Below are 13,285 nucleotides of genomic sequence, written 5' to 3' on the forward strand. Positions count from 1 at the left end.
ATCAGTCTCACATGAAAAGGTTTGGAGAATAATAGCAGAAGGCTAGAAAAAACACAAAGCCCTCTACTGACTGCTCAGCTCTGAGGTTTGCATTTGCTTGTTTCCAGAGGAAACGCAAGTACAGCATTAATATTGAGTATTACAGAAAACAGATACAAAAGAAAACTCAAAATCATCTAGCTGTTCACCTATACTATATGCCATACAGAGTACATACATCTCATCTACAAAGATAAAAAAATTTGCAAAGAGTTTGTCAACTAAGATAGCAGTCCATCGAATCTGCAGAAACCTAACATACAAATACAACGTGTGACAGTAATTTTTAATCTTGGAAGCCATGGTATCAGCCAATGAATACATTCCCCCTGAAAAAAAACCTCCCTTCTTTTACAAAGTAAATTAAATATATAGTAACATTACTTTCAAAAGGAAAAATTAGGGGATATGAGAAGATCAAAATGTGGCTGTATGGGAATTAGAGTTTTAACAAGGAGAACCAATATGCATGTTTCCAAAGATTTATGAAACCAAATAAGACTAAGTATTTATTCTCGGGTGCATTAGAAAGGGTGTGGTTAGTCGGTCGAGAGAGGTTCTCCTCCCCCTCTATTCTGCATTGGTGAGGCCGCATCTGGAGTATTGTGTCCAGTTCTGGGCCCCTCAGTTCAAGAAGGACAGGGAACTGCTTGAAAGAGTCCAGTGCAGAGCCACAAAGATGATGAAGGGAGTGGAACATCTCCCTTATGAGGAAAGGCTGAGAAAGCTGGGTCTCTTTAGCTTGGAGAAAAGGAGACTGAGGGGTGACCTCATTGATGTTTACAAATATGTAAGGGGTGAGTGTCAGGGGGACGGAGTTAGGCTTTTCTCAGTGATGACCAGTGATAGGACAAGGGGTAATGGGTGCAAATTGGAGCATAGGAGGCTGAAGGTGAATATCCAAAAAAATTTTTTTACTGTAAGAGTGACAGAGCACTGGAACAGGCTTCCCGGGGAGGTTGTGGAGTCTCCTTCACTGGAGACATTCAAAACCCACCTGGATGCGTTCCTGTGTGATGTACTCTAGGTGGCCCTGCTCTGGCAGGGGGGTTGGACTAGATCTTTCGAGGTCCCTTCCAACCCCTATGATTCTATGATTCTATGCAACCATTGCTTAAAAGATATCTAAAAACAAAGGTAGAAACACAATTCCAGTACCATCTGTCCTTTCCAGAAAATACACATAGAGTGAACTCTTCAACTCCTAGTAATAATCTGTAGCGCTGCTGATCCATCTGTGACTAAATGCAGAGTGACTGTCTCTCAAGGATTTCATCAGAATGCGCATTGAGTTAAACAACATAAAGAGCAGAAAGAGTATTTTCTCTCAAAGCAGGGAAAATAAATTATTGAGAAGGCTTTTTTAAAGCAGTTTTGCGTCACTGAAGATGGAGGCTTCCATAGTGACTTCTGGAGAATAACGGCTGAAACTACTGAGAATGTCAGTTGCATTATGATTTAAACAAGACAGCAAAGAGAGTTGCTGATAAATCTGGAAAGCTACTATTCTTTAGAAAATAAACTTAGTTAGATTTGCAAGTTTGAAACTGAAAAACCCACACTGCTTTAAAGTGAAATGTACCTATATATATAGCCTACCTCAAAACACCTTTTGAAACTGACAAGCAGACTAGCTTTTGATATAATGTATTCAAATCAATTCTAGCCACTAACCACTTATTGTGAAGTACTCTGAGATAGAAAAAAATATGAAAGATGCTATGTAACATTTACTTTAAAATTCCTGGATTCCTACAACTGAGGTTTAAGTTCCTTGCACTTCATTTTTTTGTATTTTAAAAAGGATTTTTCTTATACTGTGAAATGAATTACAGTACAAATCTACCTATTCCTAATACAGCACCGCATAATAGGCAACAGGGGAGAATCAGGTAGTCAGGTTACATACTGTATAAGTGTCTATTATATGGAACTGTTTTAATATAGCAGCAAGGAGAAATTGTACTGCTGAACAGTATTCCATTGAGTTTGAGAGCACATCTGTGTAGATGTATACCACCTCTAAATCTAGATAATTGACAAGAGGCAAACATATTTTTTAAGGGCTAGAATTATTGACAGTTAACCAGAACATAATATATAAACAGATACAACCATACAAATGCAAGGAGTTGTAAAAAGGCATTTCAGTTTTAACTACTTTAAAAAAAAAAAAAAAAAAAAAAAAAAAAAACTATATCCTTCAGGCTACAAAAAAAATTACTTTGCCCTCTAACTGCTGTGCAGTTATTACATATCTGATAAATTTTTCCCAACCACTATTTTAAAAAATAAACACACAATCAAAACATGAACCGTGACCAAGCAGCAACAAAAAACACTAAACAAATATTTCAAACTGAGTGAACCAAATTCTGAAGTTTAGACAATAAGGTTTTGGAATATACTTCTGTCTTTGGGACCATGCTGGACTATTTTAATAGCTATTTACACCTTTACTGCACAGACAGTGTGACTTTAGATACTGGTTGAGAATCCCTTTGAACTGGCATAGTTCCACTGTACTGCAAACAGGTATTTTTACTGATGTGAAGAAGCACTGAGAAGGGAGAAGATGTGGGAAGAGCAGATAGTCTTTTGCAGTAACAATTCTACTATATAGTGAACATTTTACTACAGGCTACTTTACCACCTACTGTATTCACCCAGACTCAATAAATTCTTGATAAGATACCACATTAAATATTTATCAAGTGATGATCTTGCTGATCCATAGACTGGGTACTGCTCTGACACGTCAACAGTATGTCTGACCTATGAAGGATGAATTCAGATCACTGCAAATGGAATTGGCAACAGTTTCCAGATTTGTTTATTAGTCTACTTAGGCAAAGGGAATTACAGTTTACCAGTGATCAAGACAGTATTTCTTGCCTTTAGAACACAATCAGGGTTTTCATGTCATTTTCTGAATACTACGGTTTCTTAGCAGGAAGTGATAAGGAGACTAACAGGAGCCTGTGACAATATGAGTGGCCCAAAATAATTTATTAATGGAAAACAAGCATCAGATGTCAACAGCCCTGAAGATGCGCGCAGTGCAGAGCTTATTCTGGTGATAGGAATATTTAACTGAATCATAATGCTAACTCCAACTCAGTCAGTGACAAAATCAGTTTTTCCTAACCTCAACTCATATATTCCTCCTTAAACTGACACTGCATTTGAGTTTGGGGTAAAAATTCTGTATCTACAAAGATAGTGGTTCAGGACTGACCTTTGAGTTTGGGGTAAAAATTCTGTATCTACAAAGATGGTGGTTCAGGACTGACCTGGTTTCAGAAATCTATGTCTTTCCATTCTGGAGTACCTCAGGGATGTTTTTCTAGCATTTTCAGCATTTCAGACAACAGTGCTGCTCACTTTGCTATGCAGGAGTTTCCACAAGCTATTTTCAGACAGAGATGAATAAAGGATACCCGAATTTCTAAATAGTATCTGTGCACAACCAAGTCTCTGCAAGTCTGCTATATATTTTCTCCTTTTTTACAACTTACTAAAGAGTGCTTCTTGAATATCAAGTTATGAATATCACAGGGACAGCAGTAAGCCATTTGTTTAACAGGGCTCACCCCAAGCCACCAGCGCTTGCACAACCTGTTAAGCCCTGTCATTATAACAGAGCTTCCCAGGGGCCATGTGCAGAAGGGTCATCTCTTTGAGAAACTGTATATCCTTTACGTCATGTTTAACTCTCTGGGGTTAGCTGTAATGTGACCTTTGGCATGACTTGAGGCTTAAAGTTGGGGAAGTACAGATCCTGCAGCAGATCTGATGCACAGCAGTGGTGTGACAGTGGTTCCAAGGCAAAGCCATTAATAAATTCCAAGATGAAACTAAATGAATCTGCACAGGAGCTGTGTGCTCCAGTCCTCACTGCCTGCTGCAGGCTCTCTGTGCTTTCTATGCACAGAAAAGGAAAGAAAGAAAGAAAAGTACACATGATGCAGAAAACCAGCTTTATGAAAAAAAAAAAAAAAAAGAAAGAAAATAATACAAAGCCTGCAACTTGAGAACTCAGACTGCACACTAGAAATCACTTTCAGTTTAGCTAGGATGTTCAGATGATCAGAAAAAGCAGAAAAGGTATGCACATTTGATGCTTTGTGTTTATTATCATCTCTATGTAAATGTCACAGTATCATTTATTTTCTTTGCTAATACAATTTTTGGCCTTCCACAGTGAGGTTTGTGTTAGATAAAATGTTTTAGCACCTCAAGGTAAATGTTTAAACAAAAGACTAGAGAAAATAGCATTCGATTGCAGTTTTTTGATGAGGCAAATACAATGTTTTTAACACTTAAAAACAGTTGTCCTTTGGCCACCATTTCAGTTCCATGTTCAGCCCTCTTATCATAATCTATAAATATAAAAATTATGTGCATGTTCTGACAGTGGCTGTTATGTGTCAGCCTTCATTGCATGCACCTAAATAGAAACTGTTCCTGCTCCAAAGAATTTGTACTCCAAGAATCCTGTGAAACTAAGGGGTTCAAAAGTTCTCCAACTACCATCCCTTTATGTTCAAGGGACTTGAGGAGAATGGAGGTAAAGGACATTGATACATTGCTTCTCTTCAGGCTCAGGATTACAAGTTCACTCCCCAAAAATACATCAATTATTCTTGTCTGTACTCCTCACTTGTGTGTTGGGTGTTTTGAATTTTCTTCCCCCCTCCTAAATTACAAGAATAGAATGATTCAAAATTACATCAGTTTTTAGATAGGAAACATACAAGAGAAAAAGAATGACAAGACCAGAATGTGTAAAGCAGACCACTCATGGATACCTTTCAAGGAATTCTTAAGCTAAAATGGGTACAGAGAAAAAAGGTTAATTATAAATTACATGGTATAATTCCTAAGAATCCCGAGATTTGTAAAAGAAAAGGTCCAAGAAAATATTAGACCTTAATCTTCCTCTTTCTCATGCCAAAGGGTACTGCTATTGTTCCACAGCAAGGCAGACAGCTGCCACTGTAATCTAAGTGCCAACCTGGCCACAGCCAGCAGCTTATTTGTGACCCCAGCATCAGTTAATGAAAGCAGATCAATTAGCAGAAAACCTCCCAGGCTGGTCATCTTCCTATCCCTCACTCCCCCCGCATAGTAGCAGGCATGTCCAGTCAGGCTGCACAGTTCCCCAGACTCAAAAAGCCCAACATTTGTCATGTTCATTTGAGAGGTTTTTCATCTCAGATTCAAAGCTGCTTTCATAAGCATGTTAGTGGGTGAGAGCCTTCTATTCTCACGCTAGATGTGATTAATTTGTGGCATTCATGTACTAGTTCTGCACAGACAATGGGAATGGACTGGCTCACATCCCATTTACAAGTAATTTATGCCACAGAAGTTCAGACTTAAAGAAAAAAGGTTTTGACAGTAGCAAGTTTCCTGCTTGTTATGGATGGCACTAAGCGAGCCATGATTTCTGCAAAAAGAAGACAGAATTATTACCATTAGCACCAATTATTATTAAAGCACACCTGATAAGAGACAGAAGAAAGCACTTTTCTCACAGCTGCACAGATGACAACAAAGCACATTAAAAAAAGTAAAACCTGATTCTTACATTTTCTTTGGTTCATCCAACAAATAAGTAACATTTAAGTAGGGACATGAAACCCAACCAGAAATATCTGCTTTAGCTCAGATACTCAGACCTTACTCTTTCATTTACAATTACAGTTGCAGAATTGTGTAGTTAAGAAATAGCAAGAAGACTATTCATTGAATTATCTTATCTCAGTACATTATTCTGGCAAAAGCTGTGAATGACAGTTTTATCCAATTTTGTAATCAGTATTAGCTTACCTTTGATGGACTAAGAAAAAATTCAAAAACATCTGCAATCATCTCTGTCAAAGATTACTCAACTTTATTTCAATTGCCCTTCTGTACAGGCATGTGTTGAAGAACACAGCTCAGCCTTCCAGAATGAACTCACTCTATACGTCAGCAAACACGCTGACTCAAATTTAGACATAGGTACATAGACACAAGAGTGCAGCACACTTGAGATTTTATCTCTTATATATACACATTTGCCAGCCTAACAAAACTCATAAAGTGCATAATCAGATGCATATGGAAAACCTGCACACATTCTAATCTACATCAAAAAGCAGCCCTCAGTGTTATTCACAAAACAAGGTTTTGCAGTTCTTCTGAATGTCTAATATAAGCTAATGACATTCTTCACTGCACACTCAGAGCATGCTGCCTGTTATTATTTAAAGTGTTTCATTGTCTGCTGCTTCTCTGGTAGAGTTTAAGAGAAATCTAAAAAGTACAGAACAGGAAAGCAAAACATGATAAAAATGTAACTGATGTCTGCTTAACCATATACTGTTGTCACGTGTTTAAAACTAATGACCAAATTGCAAAGAAGGAGCCAGTAGTGCAGTGAGCTGTTATTATGAAATGCAATGTCAGTAAATTGAATGTCCTCTTAATTTCTATCAATGAACCGAGTACCTTAAAGTCACTGGTTACATATAGAAGCATAGCCTGCAGTGGCCTTGAATCTGTTTCATAGCCAATGCATATAATTAGTCCTGATTAATATCTCACATTGCACAACAATAGTATAAGCAAACCCAAATCTACTGCTGTCACAGGAAGCCTTAGCAGTCTGATTGGTGTTTTTATCAAAGCACTCTACCCAAATGGGATCTAGGGCTGATCTGGCACCCACCCTGCCATATTTATTAAGAGAGGAACTGCACTGCCTTCCACATAATCATCTTAATCACTTACATCAACTAATTGAAACACAGGAAAAGCTTTTACTTATGTCTGAGCAATTAACAAGTTCCTGGTTGGTGTCCAAATGGATTCATGACATTAATTTGTGAACAATAAAAACTCACATATTAGGGAAGTTCAACAGGTAACTTCACATACAGTATATACACTTTCATTAACTGTAAGCGTATTAGGTAGCAATAGGTGTGAATCTTACCCAGACTTAATAGTGTTCACAAGACTATTTCCAAAGGGTAACAAAAATCAAACCACAAGAAATCTGAAGCAACAATACACACAAAAGCTGACAATAAAACCCTTACTACAACAGCAACTAATTGTCTGCAGCATGTAATTACAACTGCTATGTCAGTGTGTAGGTTTTATTAACATTACTTTCTTGGATTAGATTTTTCTGGAAGTGAAACTGAGTGACTAAAGGTAGAACTGGCAGCAGCAGTTAATGGGGATCATTCCCAGTTACAGAAAAGTGGTCTTTGCAAAAAAGCTTAATCAAAATCTGTGCAACCTGCTGTGTGACTTCTGTTCCTTTGGTTTGCCTCAGTCAGAATGGGAAGTGCTCCAGCATCAGGGATGCGCATAATACGAAGTGGGGGATACTGCTTGGAAACCCAGCAGGTTGGTCATTCAAGTCAAGGCGATCAGTGATAAAGCAATACATTGTGGTTACAAGCCCAAAGAGCACTATCAGTGAACTTTTCACTGTGCAGACGGCTTGTTGCATGGGTAGAGTGCAACACACCCAAAGCCAGTAAAAGGGTTCTCTCTTTTGACTTACTTAGGTTTTTTAAGTGTTGCTTCTGTTCTGGAGCAATGATGCTAAATTATGCCACTTGCCTTATGAACTGCAATGGGAGAAATCTACATCTGCCAATTAATATACCAGCAAATAAATATCTGCCAGCACTTCACCTTCTGAATAGAAATGTACCACAACTAATAATCCACATACCCCTCCAGGGTACAAAAAAATATAAATCCAGTGGAATACTTGTCCTAGAACTTCAGCATATCTAAAATGCAAGGGCAGTGAATGATTTTCATACTGACGAGGGACTGTATTCATACTCTTGTGTATGGAGAGATACAACAGCAGAGGAACAAGTTTCCCTTATGTCAGAGAGACGAAAGACTTCGACATATTTTTGAAACCATATAACGTAACTTGGGAATATTACTGTCTAAAAAGCAACAGTTGTTCCCTAAAGATTATTTTTATTATTCATACACAGCAATTTCCGTACAGCCAAGCAAAATCTCTCTGAGAGCACTAATACAGAGAACCTGCTTACCGAAATACATTTTGAACAGACACAGGGTGCTAAATATTACAAAGAATGAGCAATTCCCCAACTTCTGTCAAGAACAAAATAGTGTCACTGGTTGGTTTTTTTGGTTGGGTTTTTTGTTGGTTTTTTTTTTTCAGGGGGAAGAAAGGGGTGAGAAATACAGGAAAAAATATGGCATTGCTTCAGTGCTTATTTAGTAAAATGAGAGAAATTTAAATAGTTTCTGTGAACTCCTCTCTCTGCTGACATAGAACCCTTCCGACATCTGTCTTCAAGTCCTCAGGGCACCTGCTGCCGTCTTCTTCAAAATGGGCATTGCCCCTTGCCAGACAGATACTTACCCTCAAAGGCTGTGTCCTGACCAACTGTGCCACTGCACATCTTATGAAGGAACAAAAGAAAATTAAATGGCTCAGCAAAATAACAAACCTCAAGCCACAATACTTTGCCAGCCTCAGTTCCCTTCAAAGCCAATGCAACCTAGCAGGCACCAGCAAGCCCTATGGCTTTGCACCTTGGTAGCAGAGCCACAGCATTGAGAGAAACACATAACACTAGGACATTAAGCAAATGCTGAAGCTTTATAAGCAAGTATTTATGAGGCAAAGTCTTACAACAATTTTACATCCTGCTAGTCAACACTAGGGCATGCTATTTGTAGTTACTATATTATAAACTAAGAGTTCTGTATAGCAACTGAATAGAAGAGTTTTTTACCTCTTTCTCTCCCATCACGCTCCTATTCTTCATCCCACCTTCACAATTAATTCAACCTTCCCTTTCTGCACTGTTTTGTGACTCCAGTTTGACAGAAGTACAAAGGTATTTTGTAGCAACAGTCTTCTGCAGCACCATCGTGGAGCCCCTTTTATGAATGCCCCTGTAGTACCTCAGGGTTTTTACAGAAAATCCTATGTAGCACGAGCAGCAAGCCTGTCAGCCAGCACTTTCCCACCATCATCAATTGGAAACGCTTACTTAAGAAAATCTGCCAAAATGTTCCACAAGGCTCTGATCGCTCTGACAGTAATACCCCTGCTGGAAATGGCATGAGGCAACTTGCTGCAAGGGCTGCTGCTGCTACCTCTGAAAGTTTCTCCCTCTTAACTACCCTACTTCAGCTGCACTATGCCAGGGCAAAAACCCACAACTCTCCCATTTGTTACTTGCGAAAGAACAAACTGTTCTTGGCTGCAGATGGGCTGACTGCCCTGTGGACCCCTCCTCTACACCTTCTTTTTGTCTCTCTCCTCCAGATTGACAGGTGAAGAGAGACATAATGGCTAAAACAAATCAGCAGTCGTAACAACCTTTAGTTTGTCTGGATTTTGTTGACTATTCTACTTTGTTTAAGGCAGTAATCATGTGGGAAGGGGAAAAAGGAAAGAAGAAAGTACTAGCAAAAAATAAGTATGCTCTTCTCTCCCAAACACATAGAATCAAAGAATCACTTAGGTTGGAAAAGACCTTTAAGATCATTGAGTCCAACCATTAACCCTACACTACCAAGTCCAGCACTAAGTCATATTCCCAAGCGCCGCATCTAGATGACTTTTAAACACATCCAGGGATGGTGACTCAACCACCTCCCTGGACAACCTGTTCTAATGTCATCTTAACTTTTGGCAAAATATTCTGGGTACGAAGTGTCCGGCAATAAAACATCATGGTTTCCTTCTATTTGTCATTATTCTCAGCGTGCCACATTAAAGTCTGTTTTTTGCAAAAACAGGTCTTCCAACGGTTTCACCAGTGCCATGTTTTAACCTATCAAAAGGTCTAAAACAGAGGTCATTGTTTCTTTTTTATTTGGGGATGGGAAGGAAGCTGAAAAATTCCAGGAAAAAAAAAAATCTATAGATGTCAAATTTGGTAACAGCAGCTGTTGGCAAGGGCTTCTTCAAGTAAAGCTGTCGATATAGTTAATAGGTCAAGAGCCAATTTCCAGAGAGTTACCTTTACAGACTAAAACATTAATTATTATAAACATTCATTCTTTGCTTCTGCCCCATCTCCAGTGTCTTTGTTTTCCTGTGGTAATTGGTAGAGAGATGCTTTTATTTTTATTTGCATGTTGTGAGCACAAGGGAGTAATGTTATAGCAACCCCACTCCCCCCAGCCTGCCTACTTGTAAGACAAACAAACAGCAACAACAAACACTATGCTAAATCCTTTGGGGGAGAGGGAAAAAGCCCCTTAATATGACTGATTGTGCTTAAGGCTATGGAGGCGTTGTCCAGACATAACTACCATACTGGGTCCTAGCACACATGCAAAAATTTGAAGCACTTCAATTACATATGGCAGTATGTGTCAGAGCATCTCACTAAAGTTGTCTGCAGCTTCATTTCAAGCTAATTACCTTCAAAAGTCACTTGAGAAAATTCTCCTTTCCAGCAAATTTCACTTAAAAGACTTCTAGAAACCACTGTCACCTACACGAGAACTGAGAAAGACTAGAAAATTCTGTACTAAACCAAGATGATGAACAGTTATAAAAAAATAAGTCAACCCTATCAAGGACAGAGCCAAAATCTAAAAAATATATACTTAAAATATAAATAAATTAGCTCTGGCCAATAACAAATCTCATGGGCTTAACTCAATATGCTATTAATATGAAAAGAATCTGACAGTTTACATACAGGATGCGACCTATTGCGATCAACCTCCAGCTTCTACATTTTCCAGATGGCAAGAGATTAGGCTAAAGTCTTTATTCTCACAAGATTTTTTTCCACCATGGAAAAACTATAAAGGACAATTCTGTTCCAATTTTCAAGTCTCCATCACTAATGTCTACTCAATTCCAGGCCTTAATTAATGTCTATTAAAAGAAGTCCTTTGGCCTGAAGCTGTGAAGAAGAATAAAAAAAGAATAAAGAAAAAAAAGACTAATGCAAACCTAGGCTTAATGCTTGCCTTTAAAAGACATTGACAAAGGCAGTGGGCAGAGTTCGGGCCACCATTATCTTAAAGGAAAAGGTTGAAAAGTTTCAATTGTGGATGTGAACGCCTGCTTGAGATTGGTCTTGAAGGGCTTGAGACAGAAAAAAAGTTAAGCCTACTTAAGTATCAAAAAATGCAGTTATGTTAAATTCAGTATGTACTATTTTTCTCACTTTGATTTATATCCATCTTGACAGAGACTTTGAAGGACATTCCTGTTTAATATGGTAAAGAGCCACAGCACAGGGCACTGTCACTGCTTTGCAAATGTTACTATGAAAAATCGTCCCTTGACAAAGCATGACGCTATTTCCCATTAATCCCCGAAATACCACAAAGAGGGAAACTGGAGTCTTTCATTGCTTCTCATACAGTGGAAGACATGAATGATTAATCAAAGTGAACAATAAGGTGAAAATACTAAGTGTGAAACAACTTCTGCAGACAGAGGTTCATAACCGATTAATGAGATTACACATTTTAAAAAAAATTTCCAAACATATTCCTCAGCACCCTAGGTATCAAAAAAGGCATGTGAGAGTTGCTCACTTGTCCCTCCAACCATCACAAAGTATTACCTCATTTCTTGCTTTACAAGCATCACCACAGTAACCTTTTCCCTGCAAGAAATATTCTGCAGGGCTTCTACCTCCTCCAGCACATGCCTTCAACACCTCGTATGCTGTGGTCTCTCAAGACTCACAGTAAATTCAAGGACTGAACACACACTGGACCTCAGCCATTAAAGAATCATCTCCAAATGAAGCTTAACAAGTGGTCCACACAGAACAGATTTTAAAGTGATCAACATTTTGGCTCAGCGCAAGATGTGGAGAAACAGAGCAACTATTACCATGACACTGTTTCCTTAACTAGCTTTCTCTTCCCCCCCCCCCCCGCCTTTTAAGTCAATTTACACATGATCATTTTTCATTCTGAAACATATAAACTAGCAAAGATAAATTTATAGTATTTTCCACCTTACAACTGTGTCACTCAGACTCACATGCTAAAACAGTCCACCGAACATAAACCTTAAGAATGTTACTTAAAGAAATGAGCTAGGAGGATTACATCATAGTGCCAGGTTTTCTTTGTTTGACCACAAAGAAAAATAAATAAATAAACAAATAAATAAATATCATATGATAATTTTATAGACTTTTCCTTTGGAAGGAGTAGAACCTGTAGTTTTGTCAAAATAATTATGGGAAATAGTCAAATACTAGAATTAGTAGGAGTGCCATAAATATTTGCCATAAATTGGTGTCCTACAAAAAACTGGAGGTTTTCTTCCAGGCAAAGTACTCCACCATTTTGCACCAAATCTGGAATCTTTATTGGATTAGAAAAACAGAGGAGTTTGACACAACAGCTCCTCTCAGTCCCACCTTTCGTCAGTCTCAGGCAACACTGATCCCACCCAGCAGGTTAAGGACAGTAATCCTCCCAAACTAGGACTCCACTGCACCAAGTAAGAGGGGTAAATCAGTTTCAGCATAATTCAGAAACAAATGCTCTCAATGTCTTTGCCTGCCTTGCCTGCACTACTGCTTCACATGACAACCCCTCCGCTTACTCTCACCCCACCCACACCACCTCCGCTGCTTCTGCAATGCAGCCTGGTATGGCCTTAGTAAGTCAGGGCACATTTGTACACTTTTACAGGTAGGATTTTGTTTTAAACCTGGACTACTATATCCGAAGTCTTATATGAGCATTTATTCCAAACACTCTGTGGCAGTAGTACCTTCTGTTAGGGCACTGAAATGGCAAAAAGCAATTAGGGGAGCAGTCCTTTCAAGTTCCTGAGCTTTAGCTAAAACCAAATCTTGATTTTTTCAAATGCTCAGAGGGGTTTTGTTTTTGTTTTGTGTAACAAATAAGGAAAATTTAGAAGAAGGTTAATTCAGCACAGCAGAGGATGGAAGAAAGCCATATAGATTGGTGTTTCAACTTATGATGGCAGCTTCTTTTTTCTGAATTAAAAAACATATATGTTCACTATTTCTGAGAGCCATTTGAAAAGACAAATTTATTTGGATCCTGATGAAGAATCAGCTCCCTATCTTTTTAAGTGTGCTTTAAACTCTTCCCTTTACCTTCTCATATATCCCTCTGTTTCTACACACCCAGGTTTGTATTCGCTTTGGTTTCATTGTACTTTATTTTACTCCTTTCTCTAATTTGTAATTTTTTCTTTCATGCTTTCCAGGCA

The sequence above is a fragment of the Chaetura pelagica genome, unplaced genomic scaffold (assembly GCF_000747805.2).
Source record: "Chaetura pelagica isolate M959 unplaced genomic scaffold, ChaPel_1.0 scaffold40, whole genome shotgun sequence".
NCBI lineage: Eukaryota > Metazoa > Chordata > Aves > Apodiformes > Apodidae > Chaetura > Chaetura pelagica.